We start from the raw sequence: 6,849 nt of genomic DNA, 5'->3' as shown, positions 1-6,849 counted from the left end.
TGCTGTTATCGTTTGAACCCCCTCTGGACGTGTTTTCTGTTTCTTCATTTGTCCTATTAGTTTATTTATTTGTCTCATTATCACCAAATCTTACCTTGAATCATCACCCCCTTTGTCATTTAATCTCTCCAGCCTTCCTATCACAAGACCGTTTGTTCTTCCCTCCTCTCGCTCTCTCTTTCTCCTGACTCTGTCCTTACTGCTAAACTATTGAATCTCTGAATTCTTCCAGTTTGGATAAAAAGCCAGTGAGCTGAAACATTCACTCTGCAGGTCCATGAACTATCAAATGAAGTAGAAAAAGAAAGGTATTATAAATTTCAAGAAAGTACACAGACAGGGAAAGGAGGAGAGGGAACGAACATATAAACATACGAACATAGAAACATACAAATTAGGAGCAGGAGAAGGCTATTCGGTCCCTCAAGCCTGTTCTGCCATTCAATAAGATCATGGCTAATCTGATTGTAACCACAACTCCACATTCCACATTCCTGTCTAGCCCCGATAACTTTTCATCCCCTTGCTTATCAAGAATATATCTACCTCCGTTTCAAAGGAAAAAACATATTCAAAGACTCTGCTTTCATCGCTTTTTCGGGAAAAGAAGTTCCAAAGACTCAAGGCTCTCTGAGAGAAAGAAAAGACTTCTCGTCTCTGTCTTAAATGAACAACACTTATTTTTAAACAGTGAGTCCTAATTCAAGATACTTCCACAAGAGGAAACATCCTTTTCACATCCACCTTCTCAAGACCCCTTATGTGTTTCAAGTAAGTTGCTTCTTACTCTTCTAAACTCCAGATACAAGCTTAGCCTGTCCACCCTTCCCTCAGAAGACAATCTGCCCATCCAAAGTATTAGTCTAGTAAACATTTTCTGAACTGATTCCAACGCATTTACACCCTTTCTTAAACAAGGGGAACAGCGCTGGACACAGTACTCTAGAAATGGTCTCACCACTGCCCTGTGTAACTGAAGCATAGCCTCCCAACTTTTGTATTCAGTTCCCCTTACAATGAACGATAACATTCTATTAGCTTTCCTAATTACTTGCTATACCTTTTGTGATTCATGCATTCGGACACCATGACCCCTCTGCATCTCAGTGCTCTGCAATCTCTCACCATCTAGGTAATAAGCTGCTTTTTTATTCCTCCTGCCAACATTTGGCAAGTTCACATTTGCCCACATTATGCTCCATTTGCCAGATGTTTGCTCACTCACGTTACCTGCCTATATCCCTTTTTAGCCTCCTTATGTCCTCTTCACACCTCACTTTCCTACTTTTCTTTGTGTCATCAGCAAATTCAACAACCATACCTTTCGTCCCTTCATTCAAGTCATTTGTATAAATTGTAAAAAATTGAGGCCCCAGCTCTGATCCTGAGGCACACCACTCGTTACATCTTGCCAACCGGAAAATGACCCATTCATGCCAACCATCTATCCATGTCAATATGTTATCCCCCTCCACCATGAGCTTTTATTTTCAGCAATAACCTTTGATGTGGCACCTCATCAAATGCCTTCTGGAAATCTCAGTACAGTACATCCACCGGTTCCCCTTTATCCACAGCACATGTGACTTTTACAAAGAACTCCAATAATTTGGTTAAACATGACTTATCTTTCAGAAAACCATGGTGACCTTGACAGACGTTAAGGGAAACATTAGAAGCTATTATTAAAGACGTTAATAGCAGGAGAGAAGTTTTGTGATTGGGTGGAAGACAGAAGAGAATAAGTAATACCAGGGATGAGGATGCCAGACAAAAGTAATGTGAATGGATTGGAATGGTAATTGGACGAGTGAAGAAACTAAAGGTGTGGAGAATCATTCTGGTTCTGTTACCTATTTCCGCTCTGATTGGAAATGTGTTGTTTCACTGTTGATCCATTTCTCTTCTGCTCCACGTTGGAAACTGATTCCTTCTCTTCCATTGACTTATGGAAAAATTTAATTGAGCAAATACACAACTGGCACAGGGGAAAGAAAATCATCAATTGAAGCATTGAAACAATGAAACAGAAATATTTATGATCCAGAAGGAGACCATTCGATCCATCATGTCCATGCCAGTACAAAAGGAGCAATCCGGTATAATCCCATGTTTTAGCTCTTGCTCCATAGCCTTGTAGGTTACAGCACCACAAATGCTTTTCCATGTGTTAGTTCCTTTACTTCAATGGTGGTTTCCGTCTCTATGATCAGCTCAGGCAGTGAGTTCCAGACCCCCACCACCTCCTGTGTGAAATTAATTACTCTACAGCTTTTCTCTAATTCTTCCACCAGATACGTTAAGTTGAATTGTTTAGTCTTCCATGGGTCAGCTGGTACCACTCTTGCTTATAACTTAGAAAATTGTGAGCTCAAACACCATTGCCAGACATGAGCACAACCGCATAGGCTGACATTCCAGTGCAATACGGAAGGAATCCCGCACTTTCGAGTGTAATATGCCTTTTTGACGAGATGTTAAACTGAGGCTTCGTCTGCCCTTGGATGTACAAGATCCCAAATCACAATTTTGACCAAGAACAGGTGGTTAAGAAGGCATATGAAATTCTTGCATTTAATAGCCGAGGCATAGAATATAAGAGCAGGGAGGTTATGCTGGAACTGTATAAAACGCTGGTTAGGCCACAGCTATATTACTGCATGCAGTTCTGGAATCCGCATTATTGCAAGGATTTGATTGCACTAGAGAGAGTGCAGAGCAGATTTACCAGGATGTTGCCTGGGCTGGAGAGTTTTAGTTATGAGGAGAGATTGGATAGACTGGGATTATTTTCCCTGGAGCAGAGAAGATTGAGGGGGGACATGATTGAGGTGTAAAAGATTATGAGGGGCGTAGATAGGGTAGGCAGGAAGGAAGTATTCCCCTTGGTGGAGGGATCAATAACCAGGGGGCATAGATTTAAGGTAAGGGGCAGGAAGTCTACAGTGGATGTGAGGAAGAATTTTTTCACTCAGAGGGTGGTGGGAACCTGGAACTCACTGCCTGAAAGAGTGGAAGAGGCAGAAACCCTCATAACATTTAAGAAGTATTTGGATGTGCACTTGCGATGCCATGGCATACAAGGATCTGGATCCCGTGCTGGAAAATGGGATCAGAATAGTTAGGTACTTGTTTGACCGGTGCAGACTCGATGGGCCGAAGGGCCTTTTTCTCTGCTGTTGACCTCTATGACTCTATGACTCTCTAACAGTGTCCCTTGTCTTGTCCAATATTTATCCCTTAATCAACACCACAAGAACAGATTATCTGGTCATCAATGCGCTGCTGTTTGTGGGAGTTTGCTTCATTTCATACATTACAGTGAATACACTTCAAAAGTACATAATTGTCTATAAAACCCTTTGGGATTCCGGTGGTGGTGAAAGGCACTTTACAAATATGAGGATTTGTTTCTTTCTCAATCCATGCCCCTGGTTATTGATTGCTTTGCTCACGGAAATAGGTCCTTTCTTTCTTCTCCATCTCGATTTTATAATTTTATATTCCTCAGTTAAATCTCCTTCGCTTCCTCTGTTCAAAGAAAACAGACCCATCCTATCCAATCTTTCCTCCTCGCTCATTTTGATGTGAATAAGGTTCAGCAGGAGTTTCCCAATGCTTTCCCCTAACCATATAAATCTGATCTTTCTCAGCTGTATTGTATTTGAACTGCACCCACTTCTCTCAGTTCCCCAGTAAGTGTCTATTCTAACCCTTTGACTCTGAGCAGTTTTGCTGGTGCAGCGGTTTGACTGGAAATTGCCCCTTCAAATATCATCATTCATTGTACACTCGGCCATATGTCTGCCGTGCTTCCAGTGAAGCTGGGGACAGTTTTAACTCATAAACCAGGAATTGTGATATGAATAATGGAGTGCTTACTTTGACTTACTTTGAGCCCCGTGATACCTTGGAGGAATAGCTCAAACCGAGGACGTTTCAAGGTCTCAAACTCCATCGACTGAGCTAGCGGGACATGTGATGAAGACATGTCCATATCCCTTATCACAGCGAGAATACTGTCTGAATGCAATGGTAGAGAAAGGAATTGACCACCAGAAGCCCAAGATTCCAATGCTTTCCCATCAATCATCAATAACATTATTCACAGCTTCTGCTTCCCAGCTGCACCTCCTTCCAAACATTATGATACATTTTCCTCAGGATTTGTTCCTGGATTTAATATTTACCTGCTTTGTGACCTCATTTTGAAATCAGATTCGCTTCAATCTCCAACACAAGTTGAGTTGCAAATCTGATGGACAAACAATGGAAAACAAGTCAGTCGATAACACAAATCCCATTGTTCTCATTTTCAGATCCACCACAGTCAGCTTTTAAATCAAAGGAAAGAATTTTGTAGTGAAAAGATTTCGAAAGTTGTCGTTGTTTTTATTTGTGACTCACTCACTCGGGTATTCTGTAAATGTTGCTCGGAGTTTCAGTGACCGAGATATAATCTACCTGTGTTTCCCTGAACCTGTGCTCGGTGTATTGGGAGCCCGGATTGGAGTATCTTGCGTCCCAGGGATGGGCAGTAACCCGCTGATCGAAGCTGCAGTCGCCGCTTTCTGCTGGCAGCGGGTGATTGGAGAGTGTGGGGCCGGAATATTGCTGCTTTTCTGCTTTTCCCTGTCCCACTCACTGTGGTGCTGGAGGAGGAGGAGTGAATGGGTTTGTTTGAATCCAATGACTTCATAGATTTCCAATGGGTTAGATATAGGTACATGGTTGGTCTAACCGTTTTCTCATTAAACTTGACGTGAATTTACATGAGAAAAAAATTGCTTGCGTGGGAATTCACTAAATAACAGAAACACTTGCCTCGATTGTGAAATATTTTCTTGCAGGTAATGTGGACCCTGACAATCCAGAGCTGTGAGAGAATAAACGCCGATGAAGTGAAAACTCCACCGGTGGATGGACTCGAACCACCAACCAAATAGCCAAATACTGAACAAGTACACCACACAAGCTGATGCAAAGCAACCTGGCAAGATAACCACTTAAAACTTCAGATCGTCGCTACCGCATTAACAATTGTTCTAAAAAGTTTTCTTCTTCCAAACAAAAGGGAGGGACGTTCATTGTGGATACATGGAAACAGTTGATTGAGGGATAAACATTGACCAGGAAGCGGGGAGAACTCTCCTGATCTTTTTTCAAATAGGCTCATGGCACCTTTTATATTCTGGTGCCTAAATCCTGTTCAGGTCTCTTCTTTCCCGACTGAATAGGAAAGGAGGGGTTTCACCAGACCTACACTGAGTCTCGATTTCCTCGGCTCCCTGGTAGTTTTTCCTCTCCCTCTATTCTGAAGACCGATGCAAAGTGATTCTGCAGCATGTCTGCCATTTCCTCAGTTTCAGTTACAGTATCGCTTTCATCTGCCTTCAGGAGCACACATTGCTGTTAGCCACTCTTTGAGATGGGGAGTAAGTATTTTAACCTGCATCAATAATCCTTTTTTGTTGACTGCACAAACTACTAATCGGCCTGCCGAGTGACGGTTGGAAATGTTTAATAACTTCCAGTGGTTCATGTGTGGTGGAATGGCGGCTGTTTTTATTTTGTTGGATGTTATTCACCTCGACAAGAGATGTCACGTGGCTGTATGATGCTGACTTTCATAACACAAGTAAATTAGCGAACTCACACTTAACAAAGGGCTTTTGGCAAAGCTTCTTTTTTGCCTAGTTTCGAATGAGGGACTTTCTGTGTGTTAGGTGCACATGATAATCACTACACTACAGAAACGACACACTGCTGAGATCACAATGGACCTGTCCACAATGTTAACCTGTGCGGCCATGCAGCAGCACTTTGGGTCTTTGTTTTGAAGAAATGGATTCAGCTGTTATAAATAGGAATGCTGGGGACAGACTGATCTAACAATGTCATCATAAAATTACACAATACATTAGGAGCCAATTCGGCCCATCATGTCTATGATGGCATTTTACAAAGAGCTTTACATAACTCTGATTTTTCTCGCTTTCAAGTCATTGTCCAACTCCCTTTTGAAAACTCTGAGTGAAGAGAAACAATATTGAAAGAGGTGCAGGAGTTTCTGCAGTGCCCATGCGCACTGTGTGATCATTAACAAAGTTTCCCTGACCCAATGACATCAAGAGTTGGACTTTAGATTCCGATATAGTTTTTGAACTAAAAAATGTATTTATGCAGCTGATTTCATACTGAACTTCCAAAAGAAATTTATTCAGATCAGGCATGTCCTCATTTTTCTCAGTCGCTCCATATAATCTAATTCCCCTTGCTGTACAACCTGTTACAGAGGCTGTCATAGAAAAGATGGAAAGGTTTGCTGCAGCTATACAAAGCCCTGGTTAGATCACACCTGGAGGGCTGTGGATAGTTCTGGGAACGGCACCTTATAAAGGATCAATATTTGCGTTGAAAGTTTCAGAGGAGCCGCATTGATCCTGTTGGTGGGTTTGGAAATTGAAAGTTGTCCATCCGCAGCTTGTGGCACAATTTCCCCTCACTGTTCACTTCATGTTCATGTCGAACACACCGGATGCTGTTATTGGCTGAACAAGTCTTCTGTGTTTTAACTAAACACGCTGATACTAAAAAAGAAATAAGGAGGGAAAAGATTAAATATGAGGGTAAACTAGCCAGTAATATAAAAGAAGAGTGCAAGTGTTTTTTTTAGATATATAAAGGGTAAGAGAGAGGCAAAAGTGGACATTGGGCCGCTGGAAAATGACGATGGAAAAGTAGTAGTGGGGAACAAATAAATGGCGGAGGAACTGAATAGGTACTTTGCGTCAGTCTTCACAGTGGAAGACACGAGTGACATCCCCAAAGTTCAAGAGAGTCGGGGGG

Source organism: Cetorhinus maximus, unplaced genomic scaffold (assembly GCF_964194155.1).
Source record: "Cetorhinus maximus unplaced genomic scaffold, sCetMax3.hap1.1 HAP1_SCAFFOLD_456, whole genome shotgun sequence".
In the NCBI taxonomy this organism is placed as follows: Eukaryota; Metazoa; Chordata; class Chondrichthyes; order Lamniformes; family Cetorhinidae; genus Cetorhinus; species Cetorhinus maximus.
This window is presented reverse-complemented; position numbering follows the sequence as displayed.